At 39.4% G+C, this 19,259-nt stretch overlaps 1 pseudogene; it reads right to left on the reverse strand.

The window, feature by feature from the left end:
• Positions 1-241: 241 nt before the first annotated feature.
• LOC138440640 (olfactory receptor 7A17-like) lies at positions 242-18,361 on the reverse strand (annotated as a pseudogene).
• Between the last annotated feature and the right edge of the window lie 898 nt (positions 18,362-19,259).

Raw genomic sequence — 19,259 nt, forward strand, 5'->3', positions numbered from 1 at the left:
AAAAAAAAAAACAAAAAAGGAAAAAGTCCTGGTTATGAGAGATATTACAAAACATAAAATAGAATTACATAAATTGTATAGAATTACATAAATTGTATAGAGAATTTGAAATCAAAATAGAAATCCACCCCCCCCAAAAAAAAAAAAAAAGATGGAAGAGGCATGTTCTATGTTCACAGTCTCATCAAAAAAAATGGCAACATTTGGCTCTTACGTTGAGCTCTGTTACCCAGGGTGCTTCTTAAGTCCTAGGATAAATAGGCCCTTTAAGAGTCACCTTTCCAAAGAGTATTTTCAGACCTCTCTTTAAGTCTTTATTTCTCAGACTGTAGATGAAGGGGTTCATCATGGGTGTGACCACAGTGTACATCACTGAGGTTGTTACGCTTGAGTGTGAGCTGTGGGTAGCAGCGGAGCTAAGGTACACTCCTAAACCTGTATAATAAAATAAGGAGACAACTGAGAGGTGAGACACATGGGTGGGGAATGCTTTATGCTTCCCCTGAGCTGATGATATTTCATGTATGCAGAACACTATCTTAGAATATGAATAAATGATACCAAAGAGGGAACCACCAGCCAGGAACACAGCTACAAAATACATCACCATGTTATGGAAAAAAGTGTCAGAGTTGGCAAGTTGGATCCTTTGCTTGCATTCACAGAAAAAATGAGAAATTTCTAAGACTGTACAGACAGTTGCCACATCATTAAACTTTCTAACAAGGAATGCAGGACACTGATCATCCAGCACACCAGCACCAATAGCCCACAGAGCCGGGGGTTCATGATGACTGTGTAGAGCAGCGGGTGACAGATGGCCACATACTGATCATAGGCTCTCGTGGTCAGGAGGAAATTGTCCAATGCTGCAAACAGAATGAAAAAGTACACCTGGGTGATGAAGCCTTCAACTGTTATGACTTTGCTCTGGGTCTGGATGTTCCACAGCATCTTTGGTGAAGAGGAAAAGTTAAAATTTTACATAACCTCCTGCTCCTTCTGCCCCTGTAACTCAGCTTGCTCCTTGCAAAGCCTGGATCACATAGGTCATGTAGTCTCAGAATGTGGGGACTCAAAATATTAGGAACTGGAGCTTATCTCACTCACCCTTGACCTGCTCTTTGCAACTGCCAAGCCCCTGCAAATCTGCTTAATCATGCCTGTCCATGTATAAAAACTCTGTAACCCCTTTGTTCGGGGCTCAGGGCTTGGAGTGTCAACTCTTCTGGGCCCACCGGTATAATAAAGCTGAGTTCTGGAGTACTGGTTTCTGCAAAACCAGTAACTGGTTTCTGGAGGCCTCACCGAAATTCCAGCCACACAGGCCCCTTAAGTTGCAACACTGGTGGTTCAGCTGGGTTGAAGCAAAGGAACCCTGAGACAAACAAGGAGGTGTGCCACCTGATGGTATTCCGGGTTCTCTTTTGGACCAGTGTTCTGATTCTCCAGATGGCCGAGACCCAACTGGACTCACTGGAGAGACGGACCAACTCGCTAGAATGGCCACAGGATCAGGTAAAGCCCTGGGCCAGTCCCCAGTCAGGTCCTACTCCAACGGGGAGACTGATCACCTCCTTGGAGTTCCCAGGAAGGGAGCAACAGTTAAGGAAACCTGGGGACTTGGGAGAAGTGAGGCATTGTGATAGCCTTTGAATGATTGTGAGTGTGAGATTGCTGATTGAACAGAGTGAGATAAATTTTTCTTTTTGGGAACTGCAAAACCAATTATTTTTGCAAATACAATTAAAAACAACTAGCTTGTTAAAGGAGAAGGCAATGGGAACCCACTCCAGTACTCTTGCCTGCAAATCTCATGGATGGAGGAGCCTGGTAGGCTGCAGTCCATGGGTTCGCTAGGAGTCAGACACGACTGGGTGACTTCACTTTCACTTTTCACTTTTATGCACTGGAGAAGGAAATGGCAACCCATTCCAGTGTTCTTGCCTGGAGAATCCCAGGGACGGCAGAGCCTGGTGGGCTGCCGTCTATGGGGTCACACAGAGTCGGACATGACTGAAGCAACTTAGCAGCAGCAGCAGCAGCTTGTTAAAAGGCCTACCTAGGAGAAAGCTTGAAGTTAACCCTTTCCACGTCTTTGAAATACACAGCCAACTTTGCCTGAGACCTCAGCCTTGGGCAAATTAGAACTTCAAGCAAAGAAAAAGAAAAAAGGGGTGAAAGAGATATTTTAAATCTCAAACAGAAAACTATAAGATCTTTGTCAATCTGTCTGTCTGGATTTACGTATGTCTCAGTGTATGCCTTTTGTTTTTTTCTGATAATATTGTTGAAGTTGTAAATGAGTTCCAATTTAATTGGCCTAAAAGAAAAGTAAGCGCTTACAAGTCAAACAATTCTAAATACAGGAAAAATTAACCTAAATAAATTTCAGATTCATGTGAACTGGGAAATATTCAATATTAAATATCTAGTATTAATGCTTGTTTGCTAAACTAATAAGGAGGTAGGCATGATTTTAATAAAAAAGGTATAAAAAATAAAATTACATTTTATGAAGGGAAAAAAAGTAGGTCTGACTTACAGGTGGCTGCTACAAAAAGTGATTAGAAGGTTTGTGGAAACTGCCCTGAAAAAAAAATTGTGCATGGTTAGGACTGACCAAGTTTAAAACAAATTTAAAGTTGGAGAAGACTCTTGAGAGTCCCTTGGACTGCAAGGAGATCCAACCAGTCCATTCTGAAGGAGATCAACCCTGGGATTTCTTTGGAAGGAATGATGCTAAAGCTGAAGCTCCAGTACTTTGGCCACCTCATGGGAAGAGTTGACTCATTGGAAAAGACTCTGATGCTGGGAGGGATTGGGGGCAGGAGGAGAAGGGGACGACCCAGGAGGAGATGGCTGGATGGCATCACGGACTAGATGGATGTGAGTCTGAGTGAACTCCGGGAGATGGTGATGGACAGGGAGGCCTGGCGTGCTGCAATTCATGGGGTCGCAAAGAGTCGGACACGACTGAGCGACTGAACCGAACTGAACTGAAACGAGCTTAAAGTAAACTGGTGCAAAACTTGTATCCAGCGTTTCTCTCTGTTAAGAGGACATGCTTTCTTCAGATGTTGAACTGCTTTTAATAATAGGTTTAAGTTCCTTTACCTCTTAATTGATCTGTTCTATATATATATTTTTCCTCAACTGTTTATTATTATTATTAATATATATATATTTACTTTATAATACTGTATTAGTTTTGCCACACATTGACATGAATCTGCCACAGGTGTGTACATATCTTTTGTTAAATTTGGCTAAGTAAATAACTATTATTTCCCAGTAACTTACCTACTTGATTGTTATAAATCCTTTTGATATTTATCAACAAAACTTCCTAAATAATTTGACTTCTAGCTAACTTTGGGATGCTTCAGAGGGCCCCTGAGACAGGTAACTTAATAGTTACCTGGGTTCATTGGCTATGTTAAAATTACATGGGAAGTACTGTTAAAGGGGTGATAAATCTTTTCAGGTTAGACTGTATGGTTGATGTTACTAAATAGATATCTTAAAATTGTATGAAATTCATATAGATCTGATATGCCCTGATAAAATATGGTCAATTATAATTCTAATTATCATATTAAAGTGTTATGACCAGGTTTCTTTGTCAATTGCAATAGAATCAGATTTCAAACATGCCTTCTATGGTTTTACTCTCATACCTTTAGAAGAATACTGCTAATTCTTCAAGATTTATGGAAAAAACTTTCTAAGATTAAAGAGATAAACAAATTATGTTATTAATAGTAAGCTGGTACAAGACTAGAATTTGGTCTTCTCTCTGTTTAGAAAGCAAAGTTTTCTTAGAATGCAGCTTTTGATAACAGATTATAAATTTTTTAAAGTGATTTATAGTTGTTTTTAAAATCTTTTGTTACTTTGGTAAGGTAAATAAACATTATTTAAGATTATGGTACACGTAGACTAAGCTCATTTTGCTTCTACAAAACATAACCCCTCATGATTAGACTTTTGCTATCCTGATATTCTTACTCTAATGACAATAATCTACTCCTAAATCTGGAAATTAAAAATGGATAAACAACAGCTGAAAATCAAAGATCCATTTCTCCAAAAAAGACATACAGATGGCTAACAAACACCTGAAAAGATGCTCAACATCACTCATTATCAGAGAAATGCAAATCAAGACCACAATGAGGTACCATTTAACACCAGTCAGAATGGCTGTGATCTAAAAGTCTACAAGCAATAAATGCTGGAGAGGGTTTGAGAGAGGGAACCCTCCTACACTGTTGGTGGGAATGCAAACTAGTACAGCCACTATGGAGAACAGTATGGAGATTCCTTGAAAAACTGGAAATAGAACTACCTTATGACCCAGCAGTCCCACTTCTGGGCATACACACCGAGGAAACCAGAACTGAAAGAGACACATGTACCCCAATGTTCTTTGCAGCACTGTTTATAATAGCCAGGACATGGAAGCAACCTAGATGTCCATTAGCAGATGAATGGATAAGAAAGCTGTGGTACATATACACAATGGAGTATTACTCAGCCATTAAAAAGAATACATTTGGAGGGAACTGTAAAGATGGCAGAGGAATAGGACGGGAAGACCACTTTCTCCCTCGCAAATTCCTCAAAAGAACATTTCAACGCCGAGCAAACTCCACAAAACAACTTCTGTAGGCTGGCAGAGGACATCAGGCAACCAGAAAAGCAGACCATTGTCTTCAAAAACAGATTTTTAATCTTTGCTCTTAGGTTTTTGTTGTCAATTTTGTACATTTAAAAACCCAAACTTCACTACCCAAGTTTACCTGAGAGCGAGATTACTGGCTTGACCACTCTCTCCTCCTTTGGACTCTCCTTTTTCTCCACCAGGTGGCCTCTGTCTCTTTTCTCCCCCATCTCTTCTCTATCCAACTCTGTGAATCTCTGTGTGTTCCAGACGGTGGAGAACACCCAAGGAACTGGTTACTGGTAGGATTTGTCTCTCTCCTTCTCATTCCTCTCTCTTATCCTCCTGGCCACCTCTGTCTACTTCCTCCCTCTCCTCTTCCCTGTATAACTCCATAAATACCTCTGAGCGGTCCAGACTATGGAGCACACATAAGGAAGTGACTACTGGCTAGCTTGCTCTCTCCTCTTTTGATCTCACCGCATCTCATTCCAGTTACCTCTAACTACCCCCTCCATCTTCTCTTCTCCTTGTAACTCAGTGAACCTCTCTGAGTGTCCCTCAATGTGGAGAAACTTTTCATCTTTAACCTAGATGTTTTATCATCGGTGCTGTATAGATGGAGAAGTCTAGAGACTACTGTAAAAATAAAACTGAAAACCAGAAGCAGGAGGCTTAAATCCAAAGCCTGAAAACATTAGAGAACTCTTGAATTCAGGGAACATTAAGCAATAGGAGCTCATCCAATGCCTCCATACCTACACCGAAACCAAGCTCCACCCAAGGACCAACAAGTTCCAAAACAAGACATACCACGCAAATTCTCCAGCAACACAGGAACACTCCCCTGAGCTTCAATATACAGGCAGCTCAAAATTATTCCAAAACCTTTGATGTCTCATAACCCATTACTGGTCATTCCACTGCACTCCAGAGAGAAGAAACCCAGCTCCACCCACCAGAACTCCAACACAAGCCTCCCTAACCAGGAAACCTTGACAAGCCACTGATAGAACCCCACCCACAGTGAGGAAGCTCCATAATAAAGAGAACTCCACAAATTACCAGAATATAAAAAGGCCACCCCAAACGCAGCAATATAACCAAGATGAAGAGACAGAGGAATACTCAGCAGGTAAAGGAACAGGAGAGTTGCCCACCAAACCAAACAAAAGAGGAAGAAGTAGGGAATCTACCTGAGAAGGAATTCCAAATATTGATAGTGAAAATGATCCAAAATCTTGAAATCAAAATGGAATCACAGATAAATAGGCTAGAGACAAAGATTGAGAAGATGATGCAAGACAGGTTTAACAAGGACCTAGAAGAAATAAAAAAGAGTCAAAATATAATGAATAATGCAATAAATGAGATCAGAAACACTCTGGAGGCAACAAATAGTAGAATAATGGAGGCAGAAGATAGGATTAGTGAAATAGAAGATAGAATGGTAGAAATAAATGAATCAGAGAGGAAACAAGAAAAACGAATTAAAAGAAACGAGGACAATCTCAGAGACCTCCAGGACTATATGAAACGCTCCAACATTCGAATTATAGGAGTCCCAGAAGAAGAAGACAGAAAGAAAGATCATGAGAAAATCCTCAAGGAGATAATAGTTGAAAACTTCCTTAAAATGGGGAAGGAAATAATCACCCAAGTCCAAGAAACACAGAGAGTTCCAAATAGGATAAACCCAAGGCAAAACACCCCAAGACACATATTAATCAAATTAACAAAGATCAAACACAAAGAACAAATATTAAAAGCAGCAAGGGAAAAACAACAAATAACACACAAGGGGATTCCCATAAGGATAACAGCTGATCTTTCAATAGAAACTCTTCAGGCCAGGAGGGAATGGCAAGACATACTTAAAGTGATAAAAGACAATAACCTACAGCCCAGATTACTGTACCCAGCAAGGATCTCATTCAAATACGAAGGAGAAATCAAAAGCTTTACAGACAAGCAAAAGCTGAGAGAATTCAGCACCACCAAACCAGCTCTCCAACAAATTCTAAAGGATATTCTCTAGATAGGAAACATGAAAAGGGTGTATAAACCCGAACTCAAAACAATAAAGAAAATGGTAACGGGATCATACTTATTAATAATTACCTTAAACCTAAATGAGTTGAACGCCCCAATCAAAAGACAAAGACTGGCCGAATGGATACAAAAACAAGACCCCTCTATATGCTGCTTACAAGAGACCCACCTCAAAACAAGGGACACATACAGACTGAAAGGGAAGGGCTGGAAAAAGATATACCACGCAAATAGAGACCAAAAGAAAGCAGGAGTGGCAATACTCATATCGGATAAAATAGACTTTAAAACAAAGGCTGTGAAAAGAGACAAAGAAGGCCACTACATAATGATCAAAGGATCAATCCAAGAAGAAGATATAACAATTATAAATATATGCACTCAATATAGGAGCACCACAATATGTAAGACAAATGCTAACAAGTATGAAAGGGGAAATTAACAATAACAAAATAATAGCGGGAGACTTTAATACCCCACTCACACCTATGGACAGATCAACTAAACAGAAAATTAACAAAGAAACGCAAACTTTAAATGATACATTAGATCAGTTAGACCTAATTGATATCTATAGGACATTTCACCCCAAAACAATGAATTTCACCTTCTTTTCAGGTGCTCATGGAACCTTCTCCAGGATAGATCACATCCTGGGCCATAAATCTAAACTTCATAAATTCAAAAAAATCAAAATCATTCCAAGCATCTTTTCTGACCATAATGCATTAAGATTAGATCTCAATTATAGGAGAAAAACTATTAAAAATTCCAACATGTGGAGGATGAACAACACACTTCTGAATAACTAGCAAATCACAGAAGAAATCAAAAAAGAAATCAAAATATGCATAGAAACTAATGAAAATGAAAACACAACAACCCAAAACCTGTGGGACACTATAAAAGCAGTGCTAAGGGGAAAGTTCATAGCAATACAGGCATACCTCAAGAAACAAGAAAAAAGTCAAATAAATAACCTAACTCTACACCTAAAGCAACTAGAAAAGGAAGAATTGGAGAACCCCAGAGTTAGTAGAAGGAAAGAAATCTTAAAAAGTAGGGCAGAAATAAATGCAAAAGAAACAAAAGAGACCATAGCAAAAATCAACAAAGCCAAAAGCTGGTTCTTTGAAAGGATAAATAAAACTGACAAACCATTAGCCAGACTCATCAAGAAGCAAAGAGAGAAAAATCAAATCAATAAAATTAGAAATGAAAATGGAGAGATCACAACAGACAGCACAGAAATACAAAGGATCATAAGAGACTACTATCAGCAGTTGTATGCTGATAAAATGGACAACATGGAAAAAATGGACAAATTCTTAGAAAAGTACAATTTTCCAAAACTGAACCAGGAAGAAATAGAAAATCTTAACAGACCCATCACAAGCATGGAAATTGTAACTGTAATCAGAAATCTTCCAGCAAACAAAAGCCCAGGTCCAGACGGCTTCACAGCTGAATTCTACCAAGAATTTCGAGAAGAGCTAACACCTATCCTACTCAAACTCTCCCAGAAAATTGCAGAGGAAGGTAAACTTCCAAACTCATTCTATGAGGCCACCATCACCCTAATACCAAAACCTGACAAAGATGCCACAAAAAAAGAAAACTACAGGCCAATATCACTGATGAACATAGATGCAAAAATCCTCAACAAAATTCTAGCAATCAGAATCCAACAACACATTAAAAAGATCATACACCATGACCAAGTGGGCTTTATCCCAGGGATGCAAGGATTCTTCAATATCCGCAAATCAATCAATGGAATTCACCACATTAACAAATTGAAAAATAAAAACCATATGATTATCTCAATAGATGCAGAGAAGGCCTTTGACAAAATTCAACATCCATTTATGATAAAAACTCTCCAGAAAGCAGGAATAGAAGGAACATACCTCAACATAATAAAAGCTATATATGACAAACCCATAGCAAACATTATCCTCAATGGTGAAAAATGGAAAGCATTTCCCCTAAAGTCAGGAACAAGACAAGGGTGTCCACTTTCACCGCTACTATTCAACATAGTTCTGGAAGTTCTGGCCACAGCAATCAGAGCAGAAAAAGAAATAAAAGGAATCCAGATTGGAAAAGAAGAATTAAAACTCTCACTGTTTGCAGATGACATGATCCTCTACATGGAAAACCCTAAAGACTCCACCAGAAAATTACTAGAGCTCATCAATGAATATAGTAAAGGTGCAGGATATAAAATCAACACACAGAAATCCCTTGCATTCCTATACACGAATAATGAGAAAGTAGAAAAAGAAATTAAGGAAACAATTCCATTCACCATTGCAACGAAAAGAATAAAATACTTAGGAATATATCTACCTAAAGAAACTAAAGACCTCTATATAGAAAACTATAAAACACTGATGAAAGAAATCAAAGAGGACACTAATAGATGGAGAAATATACCATGTTCATGGATTGGAAGAATCAATATAGTGAAAACGAGTATACTACCCAAAGCAATTTACAAATTCAATGCAATCCCTATCAAGCTACCAGCCATATTTTTCCCAGAACTAGAACAAATAATTTCAAGATTTGTATGGAAATACAAAAAACCTCGAAAGGCCAAAGCAATCTTGAGAAAGAAGAATGGAACTGGAGGAATCAACTTGCCTGACTTCAGGCTCTACTACAAAGCCACAGTCATCAAGACAGTATGGTACTGGCACAAAGACAGACATATAGATCAATGGAACAAAATAGAAAGCCCAGAGATAAATCCACACACATATGGACACCTTATCTTTGACAAAGGAGGCACGAATATACAATGGAGTAAAGACAATCTCTTTCACAAGTGGTGCTGGGAAAACTGGTCAACCACTTGTAAAAGAATGAAACTAGATCACTTCCTAACACCACACACAAAAATAAACTCAAAATGGATTAAAGATCTAAATGTAAGACCAGAAACTATAAAACTCCTAGAGGAGAACATAGGCAAAACACTCTCAGAAATAAATCACAGCAGGATCCTCTATGATCCACCTCCCAGAATCCTGGAAATAAAAGAAAAAATAAACCAATGGGATCTAATTAAAATTAAAAGCTTCTGCACAACAAAGGATAATATAAGCAAGGTGAAAAGACAGCCTTCTGAATGGGAGAAAATAATAGCAAATGAAGAAACTGACAAACAACTAATCTCAAAAATATACAAGCAACTTATGCAGCTCAATTCCAGGAAAATAAACGACCCAATCAAAAAATGGGCCAAAGAACTAAATAGACATTTCTCCAAAGAAGACATACGGATGGTTAACAAACACATGAAAAGATGCTCAGCATCACTCATTATTAGAGAAATGCAAATCAAAACCACAATGAGGTACCACTTCACACCAGTCAGAATGGCTGCGATCCAAAAGTCTGCAAGCAATAAATGCTGGAGAGGGTGTGGAGAAAAGGGAACCCTCCTACACTGTTGGTGGGAATGCAAACTAGTACAGCCACTATGGAGAACAGTGTGGAGATTCCTTAAAAAGTTGCAAATAGAACTACCTTATGACCCAGCAATCCCACCGCTGGGCATACACACCGAGGAAACCAGAATTGAAAGAGACACATGTACCCCAATGTTCATCGCAGCACTGTTTATAACAGCCAGGACATGGAAACAACCTAGATGTCCATCAGCAGATGAATGGATAAGAAAGCTGTGGTACATATACACAATGGAGTATTACTCAGCTGTTAAAAAGAATTCATTTGAATCAGTTCTGATGAGATGGATGAAACTGGAGCCGATTATACAGAGTGAAGTAAGCCAGAAAGAAAAACACCAATACAGTATACTAACACATATATATGGAATTTAGAAAGATGGCAATGATGACCCTGTATGCAAGACAGCAAAAAAGACACAGATGTGTATAACGGACTTTTGGACTCAGAGGGAGAGGGAGAGGGTGGGATGATTTGGGAGAATGGCATTCTAACCTGTATACTATCATGTAAGAACTGAATCGCCAGTCCATGTCTGACGCAGGATACAGCATGCTTGGGGCTGGTGCATGGGGATGACCCACAGAGATGTTATGGGGAGGGAGGTGGGAGGGGGGTTCATGTTTGGGAACGCATGTAAGAATTAAAGATGAAAAAAAAAAAAGAATACATTTGAATCAGTTCTAACGAGATGGATGAAACTGGAGCCGATTATACAGAGTGAAGTAAGCCAGAAAGAAAAACACCAATACAATATACTAACGCATATATATGGAATTTAGAAAGATGGTAATGATAACCCTGTATGCAAGACAGCAAAAGAGACACAGATGTGTAGAACAGACTTTTGGACTCTGTGGGAGAGGGAGAGGGTGGGATGATTTGGGAGAATGGCACTGAAACATGTATTCTATCATGTAAGAAATGAATCACCAGTCTCTGTTCGATACAGGATACAGGATGCTTGGGGCTGGTGCACGGGGATGATCCAGAGAGATGATATGGGGTCAGAAGTGGGAGGTGGGAGGGGGGTTCAGGATTGGGAACTCATGTACACCCATGGCAGATTCATGTCAATGTATGGCAAAACCAATACAGCATTGTAAAGGAAAATAAAGTAAAAATAAAAATATAAAACAAAAGAAAAAGAAAGAGACACGTGTACCTCAGTGTTCATCACAGCACTGTTTATAATAGCCAGGACATGGAAGCAACCTAGATGTCCATCAGCAGATGGATGGATAAGAAAGCTGTGGTACATATACACAATGGAGTATTACTCAGCCATTAAAAAGAATACATTTGAATCCAATCTAATGAGGTGGATGAAACTGGAGCCTATTATACAGAGTGAAGTAAGCCAGAAAGGAAAACACCAATACAGTATACTAATGCATATGGAAGAACTGTGCAAAAAAGATCTTCACAACCTGGATAATCATGATGATGTGATCACTAATCTAGAGCCAGACATCTTGGAATGTGAAGTCAAGCAGGCCTTAGAAAGCATCACTACGAACAAAGCTAGTGGAGGTGATGGAATTCCAGTTGAGCTGTTTCAAATCCTGAAAGATGATGCTGTGAAAGTGCTACACTCAATATGCCAGCAAGTTTGGAAAACTCAGCATGGCCACAGGACTGGAAAAGGTCAGTTTTCATTCCAATCCCAAAGAAAGGCAATGCCAAAGAATGCTCAAGCTACCACACAATTGTGCTCATCTCACATGCTAGTAAAGTAATGCTCAAAATTCTCCAAGCCAGGCTTCAGCAATATGTGAACCATGAACTCCCTGATGTTCAAGCTGGTTTTAGAAAAGGCAGAGGAACCAGAGATCAAATTGCCAACATCTGCTGGATCATGGAAAAAGCAAGAGAGTTCCAGAAAAACATCTATTTCTGCTTTCTTGATTATGCCAAAGCCTTTGACTGTGTGGATCACAATAAACTGTGGAAAATTCTGAAAGAGATGGGAATACCAGACCACCTAACCTGCCTCTTGAGAAATCTTTATGCAGGTCAGGAAGCAACAGTTAGAACTGGACATGGAACAACAGACTGGTTCCAAATAGGAAAGGGAGTACGTCAAGACTGTATATTGTCACCCTGCTTATTTAACTTATATGCAGAGTACATCATGAGAAACACTGGACTGGAAGAAACACAAGCTGGAATCAAGATTGCTGAGAGAAATATCAATAACCTCAGGTATGCAGATGACACCACCTTTATGGCAGAAAGTGAAGAGGAACTAAAAAGCCTCTTGATGAAAGTGAAAGAGGAGAGTGAAAAAGTTGGCTTAAAGCTCAACATTCAGAAAACGAAAATCATGGCATCTGGTCCCATCGCTTCATGGGAAATAGATGGGAAAACAGTGGGAAAAGTGTCAGACTTTACTTTGGGGGGCTCCAAAATCACTGCAGATGACTGCAGCCATGAAATTAAAAGACGCTTACTCCTTGGAAGAAAAGTTATGACCAACCTAGATAGTATATTCAAAAGCAGAGACATTACTTTTCCAACAAAGGTCCGTCTAGTCAAGGCTATGGTTTTTCCAGTAGTCATGTATGGATGACAGTGTTTCTCATGATGTACTCTGCATATAAGTTAAATAAGCAGGGTGACAATATACAGTCTTGACGTACTCCCTTTCCTATTTGGAACCAGTCTGTGAGAGTTGGACTGTGAAGAAGGCTGAGTGCTGAAGAATTGATGCTTAGGAACTGTGGTGTTGGAGAAGACTCTTGAGAGTCCCTTGGACTGCAAGGAGATCCAACCAGTCCATTCTGAAGGAGATCAGCCCTGGGATTTCTTTGGAAGGAATGATGCTAAAGGTGAAACTCCAATACTTTGGCCACCTCATGTGAAGAGTTGACTGATTGGAAAAGACTCTGATGCTGGGAGGGATTTAGGGCAGGAGGAGAAGGGGACAACAGAGGATGAGATGGCTGGATGGCATCATGGACTCAATGGACGTGAGTCTGAGTGAACACCGGGAGTTGGTGATGGACAGGGAGTCCTGGCGTCCTGCGATTCATGGGGTCGCAAAGAGTTGGAGACAACTGATCGACTGAACTGAACTTAGAAAGATGGTAACGATAACCCTGTATGCGAGACAGCAAAAGAGACACAGATGTATAGAATAGTCTTTTGGACTCTGTGGAAAAGGGAGAGGGTGGGATGAATTGGGAGAATGTCATTGAAACATGTATAATATCATATATGAAATGAATTGCCAGTCCAGGTTCGATGCATGATACTGGATGCTTGGGGCTGGTGCACCGGGATGACCCAGAGGGATGGTACGGGGAAGGAGGAGGGAGGGGGGTTTCAGGATGGGGAACACGTGTATACCTGTGGCGGATTCATGTTGATGTATGGCAAAACCAATACAATATTGTAAAGTAATTAACCTCCAATTAAAATAAATAAATTTATGTTAAAACAACAACAACAACAACAAAAGAACCACTTGATCAGAATACAAATGCCTACTAGAAAGTGATCTAGGAACTTTTTCTTCCCTGGAGCATCCAGGTGGATCCCAGTTCTCACAGACACCTTGTATTCAGCCCATTGAGGTGAAACTAGAGTTCTGATTCTTAGGACTTTAATTTTTAAGGCACTAGTGCAATAATTTGTTACACAGCAGTAGGAATGAAATGCATCATTTAGCCAATAAAATACGGTTCACAGGAACTGAGTTTAAGCTTCTTAATTCAGTCATTTAGTTTCCTCTGGATTAAGGTATTTTGTATGAGTGACCCACTCTAATAGGAGATAAAAATGAAAGTCAGTTTGGATATGTTTGCCCTATTAGTTGGTGCATTGAGTTCCCATTCCATAAATATAAGTGTGGGTCTCATTGTGAGGACTGAATTAAGATGTCATTTTTATCAAAAGTAAGATCACACTGTTTTTGTTTAGTCTCTAAGTTGTGTTTGACTCTTTGCAATCCAACAGACTTTAGCCTGTCAGGCTCCTCTGTCCATGGGATTTCCCAGGCAAGAATATTGGAGTGGTTTGCCAATTCTTTGTCCAGGATCTTCCCAACCCAGGGACTGAACCCGTGTCTTCTGCATTGGCAGGAGGATTCTTTGCCACTGAGCCACAAGGGAAGCCCATTTTAACTTTAAGTATTTTGCCTAAACTTTTATATTCCTTAAATTTCATGTTAATTCAGACAGTCATTATTTTTATTTCTTTAATTAAAAAAATTTATTTCTTAATTTTTTTTTTGCCATACATTCACATGAATCAGCCATGGGTGTACATGTGTTCCCCATTCTGACCCTCCCTTCCACCTGCCTCCCCATCCCATCTCTCAGGGTCATCCCAGTGCACCAGCCCAGAGCACCCTGCCTCATGCATTGAACCTGGACTGGTGATCTGTTTCATGTACATTAATATACATGTTTCAATGCTATTCTCTCAAATCATCCCACCCTCGCCTTCTCCCAGAGTCAACAGTCTGTTCTTTACATCTGTGTCTCTTTTGCTGTCTCACATATAGGGTCATCGTTACTATCTTTCTAAATTCCATATGTATGCACTAATATACTGTATTGGTGTTTTTCTTTCTGACTTATTTTGCTCTGTATAATAAGCTCCAGTTTCATCTACCTCATTAGAACTGATTCAAATCCATTCTTTTTAATACCTGAGTAATGTTCCATTGTGTATACATACCACAACCTTCTTATCCATTCTTCTGCTGATGGACATCTAGGTTGCTTCCATGTCCTGGCTATTATAAACAGTGCTGCGATGAACATTGGGGTACCTGTGTCTCTTTCAGTTCTGGTTTCCTCGGTGTGTATGCCCAGCAGTGGGATTGCTGGGTCATAAGGCAGTTCTATTTCCAGCTTTTTAAGGAATCTCCACACTGTTCTCCTTAGTAGCTGTTCTAGTTTGCATTCTTACCAACAGTGTAAGAGGGTTCTTTTTCTCCTCACCTTCTCCAGCATTTATTATTTGTAGACTTTTTGATAGCAGCCATTCTGACCAGCATACCTCATTGTGATTTTGATTTGCATTTCTCTGATAACAAGTGATGTTGAGCATCTTTTCATGTGTCTATTAGCCATCTGTAAGTCTTCTTTGGAGAAAGGTGTGTTTAGTTCTTTGGGCCATTTTTTGATTGGGTTGCTTTTTTTTTTCTGAAATTGAGCTGTAGGAGTTGCTTGTATATTTTTGAGATTAATTCTTTGTCAGTTGCTTCATTTGCTATTATTTTCTCCCATCCTGAAGGCTGTCTTTTCACCTTGCTTATAGTTTCCTTTGTTGTGCAAAAGCTTTTAAGTTTAATTAGGTCTCATTTGTTTACTTTTGCTTTATTTTCATTGCTCTGGGAGGTGGGTCCTGGAAGATCCTACTGTGATTTATGTCAGAGAGTGTTTTGCCTATGTTTTCCTCTAGGAGTTGTATAGTTTCTGGTCTTATGTTTAGACCTTTAATCCATTTTGAGTTTATTTTTGTGTATGGTGTTAGAAAGTGTTTTAGTTTCTTTCTTTTACAAGTGGTTGACCAGTTTTCCCAGCACCACTTGTTAAAGAGACTGTCTTTTCTCCATTGTATATTCTTGCCCCCTTTGTCAAAGATAAGGTGTCCATAGGTGCATGGATTTATCTCTGAGCTTTCTATTTTGTTCCATTGATCTATGTTTCTGTCTTTGTGCCAGTACCATACTGTTTTTTTTTATGTGAAATATGGTTTTATTTTATTTTTTCTTTTATTTATTTATATTATTATATATATATTTTTACTTTACAATATTGTATTGGTTTTGCCACATACTGGAAATAAAAGCAAAAATAAGCAAATGGGACATGAGGAAAACTAAAAGCTTCTGCACAACAGAGTGCCATACTGTCTTGATGACTGTTGCTGTGTAGTATAGCCTGAAGTCAGGCAGGTTGATTCCTCCAGTTCCACTCTTTTTTCTCAAGATTGCTTTGGCTATTCGAGGTTTTTTGTAACTCCATACAAATTGTGAAATTATTTGTTCTAATTATTTCTTTATATTCCAACTTTCTTTAAAAGTTTCTTTCAACATAGCAAATTGGATTATAAATGTTTCAGTGTGTATGTGCTTATATGTATATTAATGTGTTTATTTGAGAGAAGATTATACACAATTAATGCACACACATGTGCTTCTTACATATGAATTTTTTTAAGCTATACAACTACTTTTATAGATTTCCTATTTTCTCACAGCATTCCTCAGAAGTTATGTTTATTATTCCACATTACCTTTAGAAGTAAGGAAACCGAGGCCAGGGGAATTCCATTTATAAAAAGTGCATAACAAAGCAGTAAAACTTATTGTGCACCTTCTCAAGATATATAGAAACGGAACTAGGTTGTATATACTTTTATTATTTTTTTTAAATTAAAAAAATTTTTTTTAATATTCAGGAACAAAATCTTTGTTTTCTGAGAAGTGGTTGTAGCTCTGGAAAGTTCATAAAGCTTGCGTATGTGGGAACAATGCAGAAGCTAGCCTATGATTTGGGGGCTTGGCTTGTGAAGAATCAGACCTAACAAAAAGAGTCCAACTTAAGGGTTAGAGTGGAACTGGCAGCAAGATCCACTCAGCAGCCAAACTCTGGGCTGCTGACCGCAGGCTCTCTCTCTCTCTCTCTTTTTAAATATACTTTTAATTTTAATGATTTTTAACTGGGTTCAATTTATTGTATGTAACTATGCTTTAATCAGTTTATCAGTATTTAAAAATTCCAGTATGCATGTCATGGTAGTATCTGGAGCAAAAGTAACTGAATCACATCTAACAGGAGTGGGAAGTTTTGCTTCTAAATGGGATAAAACAAAGCTTCTTATGTGGATATTAAAGTAGTTAAGGACTTCCTAGATGGATCAGTGGTAAAGAATCTGCCTGACAATGCAGGAAATGCAGGAGACACAGGTTCCATCCCTGGGTCAGGAAGATCCCCTGGAGAAAGAAATGGCAATTCACTCTAGTATTCTTTGCTTGGGAAATCCCACAGACAGAGGAGCCTGGTGGGCTTCAGTCCATGGGGTCACAAAAGAGTTGGCCATGACTGAGCTACTGGACACACACATATGTAAGGTAGTTAAATTATATTAAGACAAGTCACATTTAATAAACTCATTTCCCCCCTAAAAACTGGGACATTAACCTCCATATATCAAAGGAGTTTTAGACAGAAGAGGAGTACAGCCTCACACATCATGGATGAGTCTTAGAATCACAACGTAAAGTTTCGTGTCTGACTACAGACCCATGGAGAGGAAGCAGGGGACAGGATGAGATGGTTGGATGGCATCATTGACTCTGTGGGCATGAGTTAGCGCAAACTCCAGGAGATAGTGAAGGACAGGGAAGCCTGGAATGGTGCAATTCATAGGGTCACAGAGAGTCAGATATGACTTAGGGCCCAAAGAGCAACAGATTCATGAAAAGCCCTGCAGAGATCAGAACAAGTAAGTCCCCATCCTATAATGTTATTAGATAATAGATATGTTCTATTAATCAGTTCTATTTAGGCAAGTTTGTATGTAGCAGTTGTTACTGAACCAAACTTGAGTATGCTCCCCCAAGTGCAGTAAAGCCAATCTACTGACACCAGGCTGTGGTGCAGCAAAGCACAGGGTTTATTGCAGGGTCTCAAACAAGGAGAATGAGCAACTCATGCTCAAAAGACCCCAAATCTCTGATACATTTCTGGGAAGAGGTTTTAAAGACAGTATGAGAGACTGGGTCAAAGTTGTGAGATCAGATTGTGTGCAATTATTCTGATTGCAGATGGCCACAAAGCGGTCATAGGCCATCACGGTCAGCAGTACAATGTCCAGCACTACAAAGAGTGTGAAAAAATACACCTGGGTGATGCAGCCTTCAAATGTTATGACTTTGCTCTGGGTCTGGATGTTCCACAGCAGCTTTGGGATGGTGGTGGAGGTGAAGCAGATGTCTACAAAAGACAGGTTGGAGAGGAAGAAGAACATGGGGGTGTGGAGGTGGGAGTCTGAGCTGACAGTCAGGATGATGAGCAAGTTTCCAAACACAGTGATCAGGTACATGGAGAGGAAAAGTCCAAATATGAGAGATTGAAGTTCTGGTTCCTCTGAAAATCCCAGAAGGTGAAATTCTGAAACCCTTGTTAGGTTCTTTGGTTCCATTTGGTGGTTAGACTACCAGGAAAGGGGAAAATTACATGACTATTTTCACACAAATGGGCATTACGCACATGATTGAGTTGCTATCTTTTATATTTTCCCATAAAATATTAATGTCAATATTTTGTTCACAGATTTTGTGTACTTTAGGTAAGCTACCCACTTCAGTATTCTTGGGCTTCCCTTGTGGCTCAGCTTGTAAAGAATCTGCCTGCAATGCGGGAGACCTGGGTTTGATCCCTGGGTTTGGAAGAACCCCTGGAGAAGGGAAAGGCTACCCACTCCAGTATTCTGGCCTGGAGAATTCCATGGACTGTATAGTCCATGGGGTCCCAAAGAGCTGGACACGACTGAGAGACTTTAACACTTCACTGGGTAAAGTCAGTGTTTTCCCCAAGATGTCACATATTCAGAGTTTTAGTGAGAAATTATTTCATGCATCTGAAAAATAAAAGTTGAATAGTGACAATGTCCCAAGTACTGTCTATGCAGGGAATGTAGTTTGCTGAAAACAAAAGCTCCTAAGATCCCATTTTGGAGACAGAATATAAGCCAACAAAAACTATATAGCATATCAGATGGTGACAGGTGTTATGTAGAAAAAGGAAGGAGGTATGATGTAGAGAGTCGAAAGGGAATGTGATTTTTCATGTCTGTTTAGGCAAGACCTGTGAACAAGGCGCTATTTGAACAGAGACCTCAAGGATGACAGAACTAGGGCCATGAGCATACCTGGGGCAGTGCTAATTTGAAGGCCCTGAAGAAGGTGCTTGTTTAAGATATTCCAGTCCAAAAAAGAAAGCCAGTCTGGTGAGGGACATGAGGAGGAGGGAGAGGGAGGAGAAATGGTGTCAGAAGATGTTGAGGAACAAGGTGTTCTCCCTCTTGCCACTGAAACATC

This window comes from Ovis canadensis, chromosome 5 (genome assembly GCF_042477335.2).
Source record: "Ovis canadensis isolate MfBH-ARS-UI-01 breed Bighorn chromosome 5, ARS-UI_OviCan_v2, whole genome shotgun sequence".
NCBI lineage: Eukaryota > Metazoa > Chordata > Mammalia > Artiodactyla > Bovidae > Ovis > Ovis canadensis.